Raw genomic sequence first — 21,967 nt, forward strand, 5'->3', positions numbered from 1 at the left:
CAGAGAAACAAGTAACATGGGGACACAGCTTTAATGCAAGGATTGAAGAGGCCCAGATAAACAAATCTTTCCACCCAGGTGGGCTTTAGGAGTTGAGAACTCACTTCCTGAAAGGAACCCTCTAAACTTAAAGAAATTAAAAACAATGCAGTGTTCAAAGGAAGTTCAAGGCCCCATGTGTTTTTGCTCTGCAATTAACTTGATGGAATGAATGGGTTTCTTCTGACAAGTTTCAGGGACTCAGTGGTCTTCACTGCACACTTGTTCCTGGAGAGCTTTTCTTTTTCCAATACTTATGCCCAGGTGCAAATGGTTTCAGTACGTATCTTTAAGACAAAGTAATCAAGTGCCAGTCAGAGATTTCTGATGCCATTGCTAAGTACAGAAAATTCCGAAACATTGTGATATTTTTAATAGCATCCGGAGGAACTGATGCATCAATTCAATGGGGCTGATGCTCCTGTTTATTTTTTTTTAAACTTGAAATGAGGCTGTCAGCTGTAGCGCAGAGCTCCAAATTACAATATTTCCATTAAGTTGACATCATGATTCATCTGCCTGACAATAATTTGTATTCCACAAAAATACTTTTACAAATGAGAATCAAGGCATTCCCATTAGAAGGAAATTTGGAAACCCATTGTAAACTTAGCTGTGGACCCAAATTTTTCCCAAAACAAGCTGAACATTTTAAATTCCCATTAATTAAAAACTGCTGACTGAGGGTATTTTTGTCTTAGTTTGCTGCTCGGGGTGGTGGGGGTGGGGGGGGGGGGGGTGTGGTGTTAAATTAATGCTGGGGATGGGAATCAGAATGCCAGCACAGATATTGGAGAGGTTTTTGAAAGAAGATGTTGTTAAGCCTGCATACAAAGAGAATTTGAAAAGCAGAGCATGGTAGGAATAATGATCTGAGTTGCCCATTTCAATGTAAGGAATATTGTCGGAAAGGCAGATGACCTTAAGAGCATGGTTCAGCAGATGTGGATTATGGCATTGTGGCAATTAGTGAGACTTGGTTGCAGAACTGGCAGCTCAATCTTTCAGGATTCTCTCATTTTTAGATGTGATAGAGAGGGATGGATGAAAGGGGGCGGGGTGATGTTGCTAGTTAGGGAAAATGTCACGGCAGTGTTCAAGATAGGACAGACGAGCTCAGCTACAGAGCCCATATGTGAAAACTGAGGATTGAGAAGAGGATGAGCACATGAATGGGACCATATTTATTGTCAGCGGGAATTGGAGGAAGAAATTTATAGTTGCCAGAAACAAGGTTGTGATGGGAGGGTGATTTTTATTTTCCACATATTGACTGGTATTTCCAAACTGTTAAAAGACTGTATAAAAGGGTAGATAAAATTTTCCTAGAGGCCCCAACTAGAAAGAATGCAGTGTAAAAGTAAAACATTTATCCTACCTTGATAAGGGCTAAAGACTAAAATGTCAGTTATGTGTTTTTACCTTTGCTGTTTGACCTGCTAAGTTTCTCCAGCATTATGATTTCACTAGGAGGAGTAGAATGCCTGATCTATTAGGGAAAGAGGACAGGTGACAGAAATATGTATATAAAGAAACACTGGATTTAATGATCATATGTTCTTAGTTTCAAGGTAATTATAGTAAAGACTAGGTCGGTTTGAGATTCTAAATTGGAGAAACCAATTATGACGATATCAGTAAGGATCTGGCACATGTGGATTGGGACAGGCTGTTTTCTGGCAAAAGTATGCTTGATAGGTGGAGGCCTTCAAAAGGAAATATTGAGAGGAAGAGTTTATAAATTCCTGTCAGAATTAAAGGCAATGACAAGGTCAGCCTGATGTGGACTGGGGCAGCAGAGCAACCAGGGAGGAAATTTTGATACTGGAGGAAGAAGACTAGGAGCAAGTTGAATATCTGGATGAAGATGATCAGGAGTTGTTATTGATGGCAGCAGAAGCAATAGAAGTTAGGCCCAGAACTACAAAATGGCTTCTCCTTTTAAAATCAGTCCCTTCACCTACTTTAACAAATCCTTCACCTAGACTTGATGTGGTTACAATGTTTGAAGAGTTAAAGCAAAATGAAAATATGGCTTGGTTTCCATACAGATGAACAATTTGTTGAAGTAAAAGGAAAAATGTCTGATGTGTGGAGAAATTGCAGCTATGAAAGTGGACCTTAATAAGTGTTTAATTGCAGGTGATGAAGTACAAGAAATGTAAGAAGATTGAAGACAGAATGGATCAGATTGAAGAATTGGGATGTTCAGAAGAATATTTTTCTGCAAAAAATGGATTCACCGGAAAATCAAAGTCAACGAAATAATACAAAAATAGCTGGACTTCCGGAAGACATTGAAGGACTGGATCCTACAAATTTTTTTGTAAACGGATTCCAGAAATGTTGGAGATGAAATCATTTCCAGAAGGATTGGAATTGGATAGAGCTTCTCTAGTGTTGAGAAGGAAACCTTTTCCAGGGTATCCTCCACGAGCGGTTTTAATTAGATGTTCAAGATATCAGGATCGGGAGACGATTTTACACCTTGTGGTACTGAAATCCCGTGTTGACCAGAAACCAATAATGGTTCAGGGTAGCAGGGTTTTCTTTTATGCCGATTTAAGTCAGGAGTTTATACAGAGACAAAGGGAGTTTAATCAGGCCAAGACAGTGTTGTGGAAGGATATAAATCAGGATTTAGATATCCAGCAGGGTTGAAAGTGTTCTATGGGCAATATCAGTTTTTTGAGAAAGCTCAGGATGCACTAACCTTTGCTAATTCTTTGCCAAGTAATAAACTGAGCCATGATCTGACAATGAAATCATTAGTCAATGTTGTCAAGACTAAGAATGGAGTTTATAAGTTCCCGTCAGAATTAACGGCAATGTCAACAGGCATAAGAAACTTTGATTGTTGAGAGACATTGAGATCCTTGTTAAGCAGATAAAGGAAGTACATAGCAAGCATAGGCAGCAAGAAACAAGGTACTTGAGGGGAATAAGACATTGAAGAAAACACAAGACAGAATTCAAGTGGGCTAAAAGGCATGAGATGATTCAGGCAGACAAGGATTTTAAAGATCTATTCAGAACAAAAGGAGAGCAAGGGACAAAATTGGCCCTAATGAAGACCAAAGTGCTAATTTATATATGAAGCCAAAAGAAATGGGGGGAGATGTTAAATTGATTTTTTTCCCCATCTGTATTTACTCAAAAGGGTCTATAGAAGTAAAGCTACACAGTAGTGAAGTGATTTCCCTATACCAATTAAAGAGGGGGCACTGTTACTGTTAAGGCAATAAGATGGATAAATCCCCAGGGCCTGACAAGATATTTCCTCTGACCTCTAGGGAGGCTCATGCAGAAATTGCAGGAGACATTTTAAAATATCCTTTGTCATGTGTGAAGTGCTGGAGGCTTGCAGACGAGCCCATTTTGTTCCATTGTTGTTTAAGAAAGGTTCTAAGAGTAATCCATTTTTTTTTGGCAGTTTCCGCAGAACAGGACATCATGCGCTGGAGAGCTGGCTCTGAATGGGCAACTAAAGTGGCATAATCTGCAAAGAGTAGTTCGCGGACAAGTTGCTCTTGTGACTTGGTGTAAGCTTGCAGGCGTCTCAGACTGAAGAGACTGCCATCCGTGCAGTACCGGATGTAAACAGCGTCTTCATTGTTGAGGTCTTTCATGGCTTGTTTCAGCATCATGCTGAAGAAGATAGTAAAGAGGGTGGGTGCACAGCCTTGCTTCATGCCGTTGTCAATGGAGAAGGGTTTGGCCTGGAAGTCAGCCTGAAGAAAACTGAGGTCCTCCATCAGCCAGCTCCCCACCATGACTACCAGCCCACCCACATCTCCATCGGGCACACAGAACTCAAAACGGTCATGCAGTTTACCTACCTCGGCTGCACCATTTCATCTGATGCAAGGATCGACAAAGAGATAGACAACAGACTCGCCAAGGCAAATAGCGCCTTTGGAAGACTACACAAAGAGTCTGGAAAAACAACCACCTGAAGAAACGCACAAAGATCAGCGTGTACAGAGCCATTGTCATACCCACACTCCCGTTCTGCACTGAATCATGGGTCCTCTACCGGCATCACCTACGGCTCCTAGAACGCTTCCATCAGTGCTGTCTTGTCCTCAACATTTATTGGAATGATTTCATCACCAACATCGAAGTACTCAAGCTGGCAGAATCCGCAAGCATCGAATCCATGCTGCTGACGACACAACTGTGCTGGGTGGGTCACATCTCCAGAATGGAGGACCATAGCCTTCCCAAGATTGTGTTATATGGCGAGCTCTCCACTGGCTACCGAGACAGAGGTGTACCAAAGAGGTACAAGGACTGCTTAAAGAAATCTCTTGGTGCCTGCCACATTGACCATCGCCAGTGGGCTGATATCACCTCCAACTGTGCATCTTGGCACCTCACCATTCAATGGGCAGCAACCTCCTTTGAAGACCGCAGAGCCCACCTCACTGACAAAAGAGGAAAAACCCAACACCCAACCCCAACCAACCAATTTTCCCTTGCAACCGTGCCTGCCTGTCCTGCATCCGACTTGTCAGTCACCAACGAGCCTGCAGCAGGCGTGGACATACTCCTCCATAAATCTTCGTCCGCGAAAGAAGAGTAATCCATAAAATTATAGGCTAATGAGCCTAACATTATCAGGAAGTATGCACTGGAAGGCATTCTAAGAGATTGGATATACAAGTACTTCAAAAGACAGAAACTGACGAGAGTCAACATGGCTTTGTGTGTGGTAGGTCATGTCTAATCAATCTTGTAGAGATTTTTTTTTGAGGATGTTACCAGGAACAGTGGATGTTGTTTCAATGGATTTTGGGAAGCCCTTTGACAAGGTCCTACATGGAAGGTAGATCAAGAAGGTTCAGTTCCTTAATATTCAGTATTAAGTAGTAAATTGAATTAGACATTAGTTTTCTGGGATAAGCCAAAGAGTGATGGTAAATGTTAACCCCTCTGACTGGAGGCCTGTGACTAGTGGTGTGCCTCAAGGATCAGTTCTGGGTCCATTTTTGTTTGTCATCTATGACCAACAAATTGGATAATAACAGTCAATTGGTTCAGAACATTTGCAGATGACACTAAGGTTGTGGTAGAGACAGCAAGGAAGACTTTCAAAGCTTCAAGTGGGATCTGGACCAGCTGGGAAAATAAGCTGCAAAATTGCAGGTGGAACTTAACGTGAACATGCAAGGTGTTGCATTTTGGGATGACAAATCAGGGACTTGCATGGTAAATGGTAGGGAACTGTGGACTGCAGTAGAACATGGAGATTTGAGAACACCGAAACAACTTATCGAAAGTGGCATCATAGGTAGATAGGAACATGACGCATTAGCCTTCACAAATCCAGGTTTTGAGTGCAGAAGTTGGGATATTGTGTTGAAATTGTGTAAGACATTGGAATAGCTTCAGATTTGGGCTCACCGATGTTTAAATTCATGATTTTCAGCTGGTAAATGTATACAACAATTAATGACAATTCAGATTACATTAAATCTACAGTTATTTTACTGTAATATCTGCAATTAGATTATTTTCAGTTCCTAACAACAATGATTAATTCCTCACTTGCAAAGCCTTTACATTCTGGCCTCAGGTTCATGTTTGGCTCCTCCATTTCTCTGGAAATGTATTTTTGCAGTTCTCATAGGGTGGGACTTGGAAGGTAAAGCATCTTACTTTGCAGTAAACCATCAATCTTATATTCGCTTTGTTTGTTGAAATATAAACAGTGGCACGAGAAGAGACCCTTAATTTTCCTTCACCTTTGTTCTCGACTCCAGCAATGGAGAGCTGAAAGTTCACACCTTGTTATTTAAATATTGTGGTGCTGCATTCAGATCTTATTTCTGCAACAGCTCAGAGCAGTTTCCTTGCATTAAGTGAGTTTTCTCAGGAGGAGGATGGAAAAAAATTGAACAAAGTGAAAACCAAACTAAAATCTAATGTTTTCTTGTCACAACTGTGGGAGGTATTTCTTCAAAAAATGATGTCCAGGAGATGCCCTCATTTATAATAAGAGCAGCGAGGATCACTCAATGAGCTGGGACAAATGCCGAGGGGAAATGACCGGGGAAAGTAATTTCAATAGCCAATGCAGTTTAGTGAATAATCCAACATTTTTCAAGACCCATTCACTCGATCTGACATTTAAAATAGTCTCCTCAGAAAATTCTTGGAGCAAGTTGGTTCCAATCCCTAGAGGAATCATATGGCTTCTTTGAAGATTCAGATACCATGAGGCATATTCTGCCTGAGAGATTTAAACGTTTAAAAAGCTGCAATTTGAAATCACTATTGTAAAAGGTAAACAAAATTCAGGAAATGGCATTGCTTGCTGAAAATGAAAAGTTTCATACAATAGTTGACATACTCCAAAAGGTACAAGTATGAATTATTTTTATTTACAGAATCAAATTCTGTAAAATAGATCCTGGGCTTTTGCTGATTATGTATTTAAAATGAATATACATTTCTTTTAATTGAATCATTAATAACATTCTATGGTGTTGTGAATGAGAAAACAGATTTGATGAGTCTCAAAAGCAAGGTGTCTGAACAGCCTAGCAGTAAATAATTTTATTTACAGATGACACGCATGGAAAAATCGTAATAGGAATTAAACGCAGTTTATATAGAAGTCAAGCTTGGGAAAATTGTACATGCACAATTTATTAAAAATGAGCGTGGAAAAATTGTATCAGGAATAAGGCACACAAGCACACAATTTATAGAAGACAAGCATGAAAAAAATTGCAACAGGAATAATACACACACACAAAATAAACTTGGTACATACATTCAAGGAAAAATACCCGTCACCCCTTGACAGAGTAGGCACAGTTCTGTGCCACTAAGAACACTAACTTAAATGCTCCCAAACTTGTAAGCAGTGCATGCCTCACCAACAATTCCTCCAAAACCATTTCATGATACTCAGCCTGGAGTGAACCAGGGTGCTCCATCAAAGATGACAAAGAAAAAGAACTGAGAACAGATGGCACCCTTTGTAGTGCTACGGAACTGGGGGTCCAGCCCAGGTAATTTACATGGCTTGGTGCCAGCAAGGCCTTGTCAATTATAAAGACCAATGGCCCCAGGACAAGTATAAAATAACTTAAAGGGGCCAATGGACAGGTGTGCACTGATAGATGGGGCGAGGCCAAACCTTGATTAGCATCTGGTGAATCTTCCAACCAGGTTGTGGGCAGTGCCATCACGTGACAGCAATGACCCTTCACAATACACATGACCATACAATATTCTATTTGAATTTGGATTATGGTTTAATGTAGTAATCAGTCCTGAATTCATTTAATAACCAACAAAAGTGTAATACTGTCCCAATACTATTTTTGAGGCAAACCAACAGTGGAGGATGGATGGTAAAGTCCACTCATTGTGCTCCCACTCTGAACTAAATCTGCCCAGTACCCTGACAGAAATACCCCACCCAGTCCTCACTCCCAGCAGTGAAGGGAGGATGATGCCTGGACTCCTATAGAAAGCCTCCCATATTGTTTTGTTACTCTGCAGAGTGGGCAAACACATTGCAGTAGTACCTAAAGCTGCCATTTATCAAACTAAAAGGGCTGTCTGCATCTTCAAGAGATCCTCCAACTTCCTTGATTGCTGCTCTAGATTCTTATGATGTTTCACCAAGCCACAATTATTGAAGGTCTTATTGAAATTGAAGCATTGATGAGGAACATTCCTCCTGGGCAGCATAATGGCATGAACATTGATTTTTACCACCTCTACATCATTTCATTGCTCCCATCTTTTCCTCCTGTTGTTCTTGCTTTTCTCTCCAAATCCCCCCATCTTCCCTCTCTCCACCACTCCCACCATCCATGTAATTCTCCATCACCTTTTGGTCCCTACCCCTCTATACATATAATGTCACCCCTTTTTATTTTAGTCTCGAACAAAGGTCCTGATCCAAAATATTGGCTAATCATTTCTACCCACAAGTGCATTCCAGCATCTTCAGCTTTTGTGCTCCTCTGAGCATTGATGGTGGCCTCCCTGAATTATTAGAGATAAATTTCAAAATATTACTCCAAAGTAAATCTTGTATAACATTTTGATACAATATAACTTGAAAGAAAAAAATATTTACCAGTTGAATATCACAATATAATACACATTAATTCTGTGGAAATAACGCTTCAACTGGAGCTCCATCATTTATTTATTGTGTATCATTTGGAAAATGATTTAAATCTAATTACTTGTTTAATTTTTGATTCAAAAATACATACATTAGTGGTAACTTAGCCAAGGTTAACAAAAATTTATGAAAATGAAATTATTCAAAATTGTCGATCTATTACTTGAGAAATATAGTTTTAAATTATTAAAAGGAATTTGTTTTTAAATATAAAAAAAGGTGTGTGAGACTACTCCCCAATTTATCAGGAACACAGCAATTTCTCAGCAAATTTAGCAAATAAAAGTTTTAGCCTTCCTAAGAATTTGCAATTGAACACAAGGAACTTCCAATGGTAATTAATTTCCACAGATACATGGCCAGCATTCAGCACAATGGCCTAAAAATTCATGTTGAGCTGACAAATTTCATGGCAATGCAAAGTATTCCTTATTGCACTCCTGAGACTTGCTGCCTGGACTCTGTGGAATAACATCTTCTGGGTTAACAAGTGGGAACCCTCAGTGTTTGATAGCCCCATGACATCTCCAGAGGCTTAATGTCAGACTTTTAGTCCAAAAACCAAACTTCATATCCAGCAAAACCTGAAATTATATTGATCTGAATCTTGATTGGCATATTTTCCCAATCAAAGCCATCTTTTTAAATAATGCCAAAGCTGAAACTGAACATTTATATAAAGGGACAAACACATCCTTCTTGCAACATTGGGAGAACATTGTTCAATTATTTTGCAATGAGCTATGCAAAGAGCTATCATACCCTGAGGTGTTTTTGACAGATTTTCCGCAAAAATTAATGGCTGGAAATATCAGAATATATCCTACAGTATGGACATGTGTTCATACACATCAAATTAGACACAAGTATAAAATAGTGACATCTGACCAAAGATGTAAAATCCTCCAAAGTAAAAACACAATGATGGGAGAAACTCGGCAGGTTAAATATATTTTATATAGATTTGTACCTTGAGGGGCACAGGATTGAAATGTTGCTACATAAAATACACTGTTTGACCTTCTGAGTTTCTCTGGCATTGTGTTTTTATTTTAATGTAAAATCCTGCAAGGTGAGTTACAGTAAGTCTCCTTATGAAGTCTGGATGGAGAAGTTTGTTGCTGCCATCTATTTGATAAGATGTCTTTGTTCAATTTATTTTATGCTAATTTCTGATCTGAGAGGAATGGAACCATTTCTATCTTTGTAGGGCTTATTTTGTTATTACTAGTCATTGATTTCTTTTTTTAAATTTGGAGGTGGGGGCGTTCCCAAGAACGTACCCGACAGGATGATGACTGGAATTTCAGCCAGGTTCTGCTTTTCTAATTGATATTTTTTGTGACCTTCAAAATCCAGAATTACATATTTATTCCTGCATTCCACTTGGTGGAAGTTGGAGTAGTTTTCTCCAGCTGAAAACTTGTTTCAAGAGCATCACCAGCTGTCACTAGTGAGATATGTCACATGTAACACTTGGTTGCACATTGCTGAGTTGGTCGAGTTTAACAAATCTACATTTTTCTCCATCAATCACAAGGGGCAAAGACCCCCAAAAATTCATTCTTGTAGCACACTAATGCTCTAACAGATGCAATCTGGTAACTTCCACTCGTATCTCCATGACACCATTCTTTAAAAGGTAGTTCAAATTCCTTTGGTGCCAAAGAGGCTCCTGCAACTTTCTTCCATCATTGGGCAAGCATCAATTCTTTGGCAAAAGGAAAAAGCTTCCATTGCATTTGATAAACTTCTTGAAATCCTCAAATTCAGAACCATGAGGAAATGAGCTACTTATACAAGAAATTAATTCAGTGGTGTCTCCTCTCCCTGAAAGTAATGGTATTTTATGAATGATTTTGACAGCACTGTTCTAGAATTGGCACTAACAAATTCTAATATTTTTTTTAAAGATCATTGAAAAGAGACATAAGGAAGTTAATTGACAAGGAGCTAATATTTTTGGAACTTGCTCATAAATCATTTAGAATTCCAGAACTCCAGTTGCAATAAATGCAATAAGTGTAAAAATTTGCAATCTTTAGAGTTTATGAAAATAACAGTAACATATTGGAGTTATTAGATGACACACAAGCTAAGTTTCAAGTTTATAATCAATAAAATATATATGAATGCAATTGAGAAGAAACAGATAGAAACCAATTTCCAGAATAGTATTTTATAGTAAGTGGGAGTGATGAGGCGCATCCTGTTCTCAAATAACAAAATGACATCAACTTAACAAATAATCATTTAAATGCATTTGGCATAGTAGAAATTTTGGTTTCAGAAACAAGCACATACCTTTGATAAAATTATGCATTCTCAGTCTGATCACAGTACAGAAAGGCAAATGAAGTAGTTGGACTGAATCAACGGAGCCACAAAGTGCAAATTAACAGTTTATGGTCTATTGCCTGATGCAATTTATATTGGGTCAATAGAAAAGCAAAGGTAAATTGACTTGCATTACTGAAAATTGCCAGAGTACTATTCAGAGCCATATTCCAAAATCCTTTGTTCAGTGTCAAATGAACAATTGTTGAATATAAAATTAATCTTAAAAATTGTTTTGACAAAGACAATATGGTGAACTCAGAACCCTATTCATTGATATTCTCATCCCTTCACTTTACCAACTCAAACTTGCTTTCGTCATGTGAGAACCAGCAGGTAAACCATAAACTTATGATGTTAGGAGATCATTGATTTCAACAAGAGCCCTGAGGATGGAGGTAGTTGTACCTTTCCAATAGGTGAAATGAACAGGAAGAATAAAGGAGAGAATCCATTTTCATTCCTGCTATCATTATTTTCTTAAATTAATCTCTCATTGGTGAAAAATAACTCCATTTCACTCTAACTACCTATCCCCAAATCCTGCACTGTTTGACTTAATGTAAAACTATACAGTGTTACAATAATTCAAAGTACACTTAGTATCTGGCACCTATGGGGATTGGTAGATGCCAGATAAGCAAATTTTCCAGTTGTTTGAGACTCTGTGATTGGCAAATAAACAGTGAGGTGCACAAATTTTAAATCCCCATTTTTTTTTAAACTTATTTAATTTCTGAATTTTTTTTGCCAGTTGCTTGAGGCTGCCATTTGCTTGAATTCTGGACAACAGGGGTTTTATTAATTATTGTGCCCTGTTGTTTTATTATTTTATTATTGTACTTTGTGCTATACTTGCCTGGAGATTATACAAAACAAAAGTTTTCACTGCATCTTGGTACTTGTGATAATAAACTATACAATTCAATATAATACAAGAGATACATGGTTCATCTTATTTGCTCTGTGTGGTGAGTAAAAGCAGGATTGCTTCTCTAGGATTCACAAAGGTTCTGTGATGGATTTGCTGTGTTCAGAATAGACAGGTTCAAAGAGAATCAAAAATAAAACAAAAATCTGCAGACACTGTGGATGAAGTAAAAACACAAAACTGGAGAAACTCAAGGTTAAGCAGTGTCCTTTATATGTCAAAGATAAAAACACATATCTGACGTTTTGAGCTAGAGCCTTTCATCAAAGCATCAAAGAGAATCAAGACTGGATGTATGTTAGTATTCAACTACAATCTATTTATACAAAGGGGAATTCACAAATAGTGGCCTACACTCTCACATACACAGCAACAGTACACAAATAACTGCACATTGGGTACAAATAAATGCATATATGCCATTACATAGGACAATACTCAAAACCTAATAATTCCACCTTAAAAGCAGGGTTGTCCTATACAAAATGTCTAAAATTCTTACCTTGACGATGAAATCTTAACACTGCAGCCATCATCCTGATGGTTCTGACTCAATCTTGTGCATGCCCAGTTAGTTATTTGCGAAGTTTCAACACTCCTCTACGGGGTCCATCTGCCCAGTCTGATGGCTGTTGGCTCTGCCCAGGCTTTAAATTACCTGTTAGAGAGGCCAACAGTGGCTTAATTTAAAATATCCAAATAAAATTTAAACCTTTCAATAATAATGTTATTTAAATAGTGATTTGTTTTTAAACAGCATCTACTGCTCAGCAGTAAGTGCCAGAATTTTTTTGGTGGGGGTGGAATCATTTTATATAAAGGGTACCATAAAACTAACATTTTAGGTGGAACTTCCAGGGTCACCATATACACGAGTCATCCTAATCAACTGCACATATGGTAACAGTTAAACAATCTCAACTACTGATTGTGAAATGAGGGTTAAACCTACAGTATCCACCATCAACAGGCATAGCAAACCAAGTACACAAATAAACAAGAGTCAAACAACAGGCACTGCATACCAAGTACATGAACCTCTCTCAATAGCTCAGGATCCAGGATGGCCTATTGCAGTCAGCTGCCAGCAGCTCACAGCCTGGAGCTCAGCAATAGTCTTGAGTGGGCAGCAAAGAGCCAACTGCACCTCAAGCAAGGCTTTTTCAATGCACATCCACATGACATGCAAAGACCAATTTCACTTCAGCTTCACCTATGGGCAGATCTAACATTTGATTGGCACCTGGAGGACCAATCACACATCAACCTCACAGGTGACCAGATCTGAACCTTGATTGGCAGTTGGTCACTTCTGATTTCTTGTCTTCTGGAGAGGTCACATGACCTTCCCATTACAGGAAGGTACTCAATTAGTCTGTATAAGTGCTGAATTCACATTGATCTTGTGGGCCTGGATATCTGCCAACAACCCAAAGATCTTGATTCTTTGAGTAGTGGTTAAACTTTTAAAAGGGGTGCACTAAGAAAGCTTCCCCCACCACTGCCATGTCAGCTTTCCACAGCTGGTGCTATCCCAGATGTTTTTCACTGTTTTAAGAACTTATCAGAATAATTTAAAATCTCTTGAAAGTGATATAATACAAAAATAAAAGTGGCATTGTGAGAGATGGGAAAACTGATCTAAAATTATGAACATGAAGGAAACTAAAATTCATACATCAGTTAATGGCTGTAACCAGTACAAACAGGATGAACTTGGGGATTAGGATGCAGGAAAGCAGAGTCAGCACGATTAACATAAGAATCTTCTAGTCTTTGTGACAAGACCATAAGACTAAGATAAGGAGTGGTAAGGAACAATAGAATGTAGGAAGTTGAGGTAGTCTGGATCAGATAAGGGTCTCCTAGCCCTGGACAGAAGTACCAAGTCCTACATATCTAATTAGCTAACCTTACACAGATTTATACATATTAAATTAGCCAACCCTAGACAGGATGAGCCAACTCTGCATATCAAGAGACTGTAGCCCCGAGAATCAGGAAGGTGTGAATAAGGACAATAACATGAAGGGACACCCACAGGATACCCCCTGGTCCTCCAAGTATACTGAAATTGCACGTAGGCAGGCAGGATTGCCTAATGCCAAACCTCTCCAGCAGGAGGCAGAAGAATATAAGGGGGAGGGTATTCCTATACTGAAATCAACTGTATAAAAGTTGGGTGAGCCCCAGTATATGTGTGTATTCCCAGGGTAAGGGGAAGCACCCAACTTTGCATTGTTGCTGTAATAAATGTTCTTTCTCAATTTTTGTCTCGAGCAATTTCTTTAAAGGTACTTCTATTTCTAACAGCATGAAGTTAAAAGTGGAAAATATTTGAAACAATATCCCAATGAATTAAAACAAATAGAGAATTTCTTTAAAAAAAAAGATAGCTTACCTTTTCAATTCAGGGAGGATACTATTGAAATAAACAGTTCCACATGAGATACACTGCTTTTAATCTATGGAGTCAGAAGTAAAATGGAACTGGTCTTTGATCTCAGTTCAGGGTGTTGTGAATTGCCCTCAAGACTAGAGAATGAGAGGTCAGGTAATGTTTTCTATTGTCTTTCAATGAATCCTCTCTATAGGATGCAAGAACACAGTGGTTTTTCACTTTGAAGTTGTAGGCTGCCCATTTATACCTCTCTGTATTAGAACCTCTCTCATCGTTTGAAGCTTCAAATACTAAACATGTCAAGGAACCTTCCATTTATTCTCATTCATGATTGATTGATTGATTGATTGATTGATTGATTGATTAATCTTCCTCAGATTGAGGTGTGGTTCCTGCTAACAAGGCTTGGAGTTTTCAAAGGTCAGAGATTTTATAATTGGCTTTCCTCATCACCTGCCTTATTCCTGGTTCAGTCCAATGATGTGTCATTCCTTATCTTAATTACCAAACCCATTATGATGTTTGAAACAGCTGTTGAATGACTCACATTAAATGACTAGCCAGGAGCAGTGCTGGATTAAGGTATTGCAGGGCCTGTAGCATATATTTTAAAGGGGCCTGAAATAATGCCCACTGGCACATACGTAGTGAGGCAGAAATGTGAAATCAGCTCAAAGATGAGGTTTGAGGAACCAATTTTGTGCCATTACTGCTATTTTGTACTGTAAAACAAAGCTGGAGATTAGAATCCTTTAAAGCAACATAATTTCTGGCAAATGTGTTTAGATATTCATTTATTGGCACAGGCAGGTTGATTATCCTTACATGGAATATTTTTATTTTAAAAATGGATATTGTCATTACTTGTGGCCACTCTCACTCTCGATGATGCTATGCTTCGACTGCGTAACTAAACAGCAAATGTAAGAGTTTAAACAATTAGCCATCTATGTTCTTCTGTGAACACATCACTAAAAGTCAGGAATAGATGGAAGTATTTCTTAAGATTGTAGTTGGGATCGAAAATAGGATAGAGGACTCTTACTCCAAAGAGGCCAGTCAAAAGTATCAGGATTTCACTGGTTACGCAAGGATGGGACCTCCATACCTACAGTTTTTATGGTCTCACAGCACAACTTAATGAGCACTCGTACCATATGAGCATTTGTATACTCTGTGATGGCCAAATGTTAATGTCACCTCTTTTTCCAAATCTCAACAGTCAGACTGACATTTTTCCCTCCCCTGCATTTACTGTTAGGCAAGTAGCGACACACACCTCACCAAGTAAACCTTACTAATTCATATCTTTTTCCAACAGGCCAAAATGGCCTGCAATTGCTGTTTGTCACTTTTATACAGGAATAACCCTCCTCTGAAACTCACTGATTATGCACTTTGTCAGCTAAGGTTCATTCACTGGGGTCCGCAGAGCACGCTGATGATTCCTGTGCTTGTGATTATCTCTCGTTCCTTCTATTCCACTCCCCTGTTTATAGAAATAACTTTGGTGTATAGCAGGACAGCCAAGCTAAGGCCCCAGGCCAATTGAGGCCCATTGCCCATTTTTAAGTGGCTCAAGGTTAATTTTAAAATTAAATAGAATATGGCCCATTAGAACATCATCTCTAACATTGCCCTTAGTTTCAACACTAGATGCCGCTGCCATTTTAAACAATACTAGACCGACCATTTCAATGTTACTCATTGATGAAAATCTTCATTTAAAAAAAACAGATGTGCCTCAGTTAAAAGAAAAGTTTGCCTCAGTTAAAAATAAACATTTACCTCAGTTGATTAAACATGGCAGAACCGAAAAGACAGAAAACAGCAAAGGAGTGCCAAAAATTTCAGACATGGTGGGAAAATGAATAAGTTTTCACAGAAGTCAAGCAAAAGTGTGTTTGTTTGATTTGCAAGCATCAATTAACTTTAATGGCCTATCTACAGATTTACACATTGGGTCATAATCAGTAAGGTGGACACTTCAGCCATGAATGTATTCACTGAGAGAGTTGTGGAGGAATGTTGGAGTTGGCCTTGTCCCTTTCTTGATCTATTCTCCTGGTCTTACTTTGCACCCAGCTTTTTATTTTGCACTGCTATTTGAATGAGAGTTTTAAAGAGTTTTATTGTATTCATTTGTTAAATTTAAGAGCAGCAGATACAGAAATGCCTACTGTAATATGTGAACATATCAATAAACTACTGTGGTGTCAACAGTTAAACTATTCAGTAGTATCATAAAGTTGTTTTTGTAGAAAATTAATTTTCTGGTCTAAAAACACGGTTTATCTTTCAGTACAGCTGGTTGAAAACTTCTGGGCTTAATATTGTTTGGCCTGTGACTCATTATATTTTTCTGTATATGCCCCACAACCAAAAATGTTTGGCTACCCCTGGTGTAAACAGTTTTGTGTGGTGATTTTTTTTCCACAAAGTGACTATCACTATGGATACAGGATTGCATATTGTTTATACTCTTTGTTATTCTGTGTTTATCTGGGAGAGACTCTCCGCCAACCCAGATGACCAAACATGGAAGATGAGGAACTCAAGGTGCAGGTATTGACAGTGTGAAAATCTGTAGCATTGTACCCATCCTTGACCTGTTGTACCAGGTCAGATAATGGCAAGTTCCAAACATGGGTTAGAGAATAGACCTTTACTCTGAGCCAGATTTTTCCAACTCTGGCAGTATTTTCCTGAACCCTCTCCAGTACAATTGATTACTTTCCTTTCTGATTGTCTCTCATTTCTCTAGATTAAATTCAACTACCCAAATGTGCAGACCATCTACAGCTGCCTACAGTCTAATGGTTTCCTCCTAACATCACCCACACAGCCAATTTTTGTATCAGCTCAAAACCTGTCTAAGTCATTGGAAAATATATTACAACAACTAAAGAAGATACTAAGCCCTGTGGAATTTATCTAGTAACAGCTGCCATTCACACAAAAAAAAACACATCTGTCAACTGATCCAATTTGGCAGTCTCCCTGAGCTCCTATTTGCTTCTTTTCGGCCAGCCTCCCTTGTGTGGGGAGGCTGACTAAATCTACATTGACAACATCACTTCCATTGACTTTATTGAAAATAATTCAGTCCTATCAGTCAAACATTACTTTCATTTGACTAATTCATGTTGATTGCCAATAATTATTCTGGGCTTTTTTTTTAGTGTCTCCTAAAATGGATTCCAATCAATTGCCTACCACTGAACTTCCTGGTATGGATGTGTGGTGATATGTACATATGACTGTGTATGGGTAGCTGGCCCGCCCACTGATGACTGACTCCCTAGTAACTCCTCCCCTTTTTACCTGGCCATAAAGGGTGACCTTCCTCCCCCTGTCCTCATTCAAGCACATGGAATCGGGCCAGCTTCAACCTAAAGTGTATCAAAGCTTATCGTTTCTCACTCACAGTTATTGATAGAGCATATCAGTATGTAATTTTTTTAATCCCTATCCACATTTGTAGTCCTTCAATCCTCTGTGATTCCTCCTGTGGGCAAAGAGGATTGAAAGGATATAACCTCACCTTTGTCACTTTATTCTCTGACTCTTTATAACCACCAGAGATAAATTTTGCTATTTATTTTGAAAGATAATAATCCTTAACCACTTTTTTACCATGTTTGTCCCATCCAATGGTGCCTACTAATTTACTTTAATGGCAGCATTGTCATAATCCGCTCTTTTCAATTCCAGTCACAAAATATCTATTAAAAATGTCACTCTCATTCTCACTTCAACCCACAGGTTTGCGAGTTCTTTACTCATGCTCTCACTCCTGGTATACTCATTTAAAAAAAAAAGATTTTCTTTGATTTGACCCTGTTATTTTACCCCACACTCTTTTGATGTTCTTGCAATGCAACTGTACTTTCTTAGCCTTAAGCTCTTGGCAGCAGACATATCCTAACCCATAGACCATGAGCTCCCGGTGAATCTAGATTTGGCATTCCCACTTTTTTTTAATATGAGGATGCAAATCATTGACTCTTGAATCTCTTCCTTGAGTACAGGCAACCCTCTGTATTCTCTGATTTACCTTCAAGTAGCTGTTTCCAGTACACTTTTGCAAAATAATTTTCAAACTGATAAAATTGGCCTTGTCCTATTTGCTCTGATTTTATTTTCACCTTCTTCCATGATTACACTGAAGATGAGCTGAATTTTGAACCAATATCACCTGCCTGGCTTCATTCCCTTAAACTAATGTCCTCACAGCTCACCCCATCGTGCTTGCTACATACTCTGGCAACAAAGGTTCTCCTGAATGCAATTAGGATTTTTGTATTTTCTGCCCTCATGCCTTTGCACTTGTCAGATATTTGCTAACAATTTTGATTTACGTTTCATCTTGAAGTTTGGAAATAAAGGCCCTGTGTTGGTATAATACTTGACTGGTCCATATCTATGGCATATCAATTTTATTAACAGACAAGAACCACCTTTAAATTGGCCAGTGGGAAAGCATCTCCATCTGTTATACTAGTAAGGTGGAGTATTTCTACAGCCATAGCCAATAGCAAGCAGTCAGTATAATACACCACCCCCCCATTACATCATCATAAGTAGACTCCTAATAATGCACTTATTTTTCATTTCAACCTCTATACCTTCACTGAATGATCATTCTCAAAAATGTAATTGTTGCTTTCACTAATACTAACACTTGTCTCTTGTCCATCACAACAAAGAACACTGTAACTAGGAACATTAGGGTGGGCCTCTTGGTCCTCTTTAAGTCAAAGTTACATATTATCTAGTTTTGTGTATTTCCATTTATCCTCAACCTTATTCACTGCATTCCTTGCTAAATACCATGAAGCACAGGCAAACCAGGTTCTTTCTCTGTCTACTTTCCAACCTATTGCCAGATAAGGACATTTGAGTGTAAAATCTCCTGATTCTGATCAGGATCCATAATGATACAGGCAGATTTGTTGTTCATAAATTGCCTTGAAGTGTAGAAGACTGGTGAAATGGTGTGGCAAGAATCCCGTTATTTCTTTTTAAATTTATTTTAATTTCCTACCTTTGTTTTCTCTGCCTTTTTTAATTCTCTGCTTTTCTTTTCCAATCCTGGGTCTTTTTTTTTTAACTTCCTGCCCCTTTGCTATGCAAATTTAAATCTTGTCCATTAGGAATAACAAGTTTACCTGCAATAATTTTTACCCAGCTCTATTGATTTGGAATGAGTCTGGCCTATATAAATGCTAAATTCCACATAACTTTCCAGAAAATTGCAGGAATCCAAAGCCCTCCCTTATGCACTGTCTGTTTAGCCTCTTCCATTTATCTACACCTCTCTCCTATTCCAATGGAAGTAAACAAGAGATTACAGTCTTTGAGGTCTTGCTTCTTCATTTTCATTAATGATTTGGATGATGGAGTGCTAAATTGGGTTAGTAAATATGTGGACGATACAAAAATAAGGGAAGTTGAGGATAGTGAAGATGGTTTTTGGGGACTGCAGAAGGATTTGAACTGCTTAGAAAAGTAGGCTGAAAGATGGCAGATGAAGTTTAATATCGATAAGTGTGAGGTGGTACATTTTGGGAAGAATAATCAAAATAGGACATATGCAGTGAAGGGGAATTCAGAGGAACAGAGAGATCTTGGAATAACAGTTCATCATTCTTTGAAATTGGATTCTGACATAGGTGAAGAAGGCTTTTGGTATGCTGGCCTTTATAAATCAAAGCACAGGATGTAGGAGCTGGAAGGTGATGTTGAGACTGTTCAAGGCACTGGTGAGGCCAAATTTGGAAGACTGTGTGCAGTTCTGGTCCCCAGATTAAAGGAAGGATATCAATAAGGTGGAGAGGGTGCAGAGAAGATTTACTAAAATGTTGCCTGGATTGCAGTATCTAGAATACAAAGAAAGATTGAGTAGACTAGTTCTTTACTCATTAGAGCATAGATGGTTGAGGGGGGATTTGATAGAGGTATATAAAATTATGAGGGGGGGGGATAGACAGAGTAGATGTGAATAGACTCATCCCCTTGAGGGTAGGTGAGATTGGAACGAGAGGTCATAAGTTAATGGTTAGGAGGGAAAAAGTTTAGATGCAACATGAGGGGAAACTTCTTTACTCAGAGAGTGTTGGCTGAGTAGAATTTGATCAGAAGAGGTGGTTGCAGCAGGGTCAATTTTATAATTTAAGAGAAGGTTTGATGAGTGCATGGATTGGAGGGTTACGGACAGGGAGTGGATAGGTAGAACTGGTGGAGTTCTCTTAAATCGGTGTGGAGTAGAGGGGCCGAGATGGCCTGTTTCCATACTATAATTGTTATATGGTTAATCTCTTTCTGGTCTTTTACATTTTGCCCGCAGGACATAATGTCATTGTTACACAGATATGAATAATAATTTATATGTATATGAATAATGAATCTCACACCTGGTTGCTCACTTTCCTCCTCTAGATTGCTCTGCAGTTGTTCAATTAATTCCTTGTTCTTGGCATTAGGCAGACACCACACTGTCCTGAAATCCCTTATGAAAGCATGAAAATGTTTGTTGAGTTACCTGACTGAGGGATCTCTGGTAACTATTGGTCACTTGCACGTTCTCCTCCCTCGCACATAGCTGAGCCACCCATTGTGGAATTATCTTGGCCTATTCCCGGCAGAACTGTCTTTTTCATCATTGTTCACTAATGAATACTGGCTGAGAAGCAACATATCTTTAGGGTTCCTCTGCCTGTTCTTGCTTGTCCAACTGACAGCCTGTCACTCTGTAATTGGATGTGAACAGAAAGATTATGGTCACTTCCAGACGTGTCAATCCACTTTTAAGTGAAATTAGCACAATATAATATACTTACTCATTTCTGAAACATTGCAATGGTTGTAATATTGAGTATTCAAGCCATGAATTTCAAGGCTTTGGAAAATAGAAGTTAATATCGACTTATCTTTGGTCTTCATGTCAAGGTTAGGTTCAGCCCACTGAATTTTTCATCACTGAACTTGTTGGCTTTCTGGAGCTGTTAGTCACCTTCTTAATCCTGCAGAGTGTCAAGGGATCCAATCTGCCCTGAGACTGCAGAAGGGGGAAGGAGTGTGGGAGGCAGATATTGTTGCATGCATACAGATTTTTTAAAGCATAATTTTATCCAACCTGCCTCTGTTTTCCAGGAAAGAACACCAATCCTCTGCAACTGCCAATACTTCCTTTTACACCAGCCATGTTGATAAAGATATTTGAGTGTAAAATCCCCTAATTCTGATCAGTATCCACAGACTGCCTTGAGAAGTAGAGAACAGATGAAATTGTGGGCCATGAATCCCTTTACTTAATTTTTTGATTTATTTTAATTTTAATTCACAATTTTTGAAAAGTTAGAACTTCATTGATTCATCCTGGCCTTTGAAGAGTTTTCCCTCAAATAGGTTTAGACTGAAAATTTCCCAGGAGATCAACAGCACCAGCTGAACTTTCCCTATGTTGGAATATTTATTTATGCTTACATGCATTTTTATTCCCTTCACTGTTTACTCTTCTGATATTTTCCCTGTGATGTTTTTAGTTGCAAACTTCCTTATTCTGGGCATGTGCATTAAGGTACAAAGTAATTATGAAGTGTGGGTTTTGGCAAAATGTCTAGTGGTTTGATTGTTTGGATTTACAATTTAAATATTCATTCTATGCAGTTACCATTAGTTATGTGGTCTCCCATAACAGATTTAGATATTGAAGGGAGAATTCACAGAAGAAGCTCAGGAGAAATTTTTAGGTAAAGACAAATGGGAAAATTTATTTCCGTCATTGTTGCATTAACCAATTACATATTGTAGTAATCACTCTGATTACGGCTCTTAGAACGCTTCCATCAGCGCTGTCTCCGCTCCACCCTCAACATTCATTGGAATGACTTCATCACCAACATCAAAGTTGGCAGAGTCCGCAAGCATCGAATCCATGCTGCTGAAGACCCAACTGTGCTGGGTGGGTCACGTCTCCAGAATGGAGGACCATCGCCTTCCCAAGATTGTGTTCTATGGCGAGCTCTCCACTGGCCACCGAGACAGAGGCGCACCAAAGAAGAAGTACAAGGACTGCTTAAAGAAATCTCTTGGTGCCTGC

The 21,967-nt window shown here is 38.7% G+C and overlaps 2 long non-coding RNA genes across 4 annotated transcripts in view; one reads left to right on the plus strand and one right to left on the minus strand.

Annotated features, from left to right (window-relative positions):
• Positions 1-20,912, minus strand: LOC138741696 (uncharacterized). Of its 2 annotated transcripts, XR_011343671.1 has the most exons (4): positions 20,706-20,912; positions 20,408-20,615; positions 11,965-12,120; positions 1-326 (listed from the first exon to the last, which is right to left on the minus strand). It is a non-coding gene; the product is annotated as an uncharacterized lncRNA (long non-coding RNA). The 2 variants fall into 2 exon arrangements; XR_011343670.1 differs by having other exon boundaries at positions 20,408-20,912.
• Positions 14,405-21,967, plus strand: part of LOC138741695 (uncharacterized) — a 25,833-nt gene continuing 18,270 nt past the window's right edge. The window contains exon 1 of one of the 2 annotated variants that reach the window (XR_011343669.1): positions 14,405-14,445. This is a non-coding gene — a long non-coding RNA (uncharacterized lncRNA). The other variant, XR_011343668.1, reaches the window with a different exon arrangement.

The sequence above is a fragment of the Narcine bancroftii genome, chromosome 8 (genome assembly GCF_036971445.1).
Source record: "Narcine bancroftii isolate sNarBan1 chromosome 8, sNarBan1.hap1, whole genome shotgun sequence".
NCBI lineage: Eukaryota > Metazoa > Chordata > Chondrichthyes > Torpediniformes > Narcinidae > Narcine > Narcine bancroftii.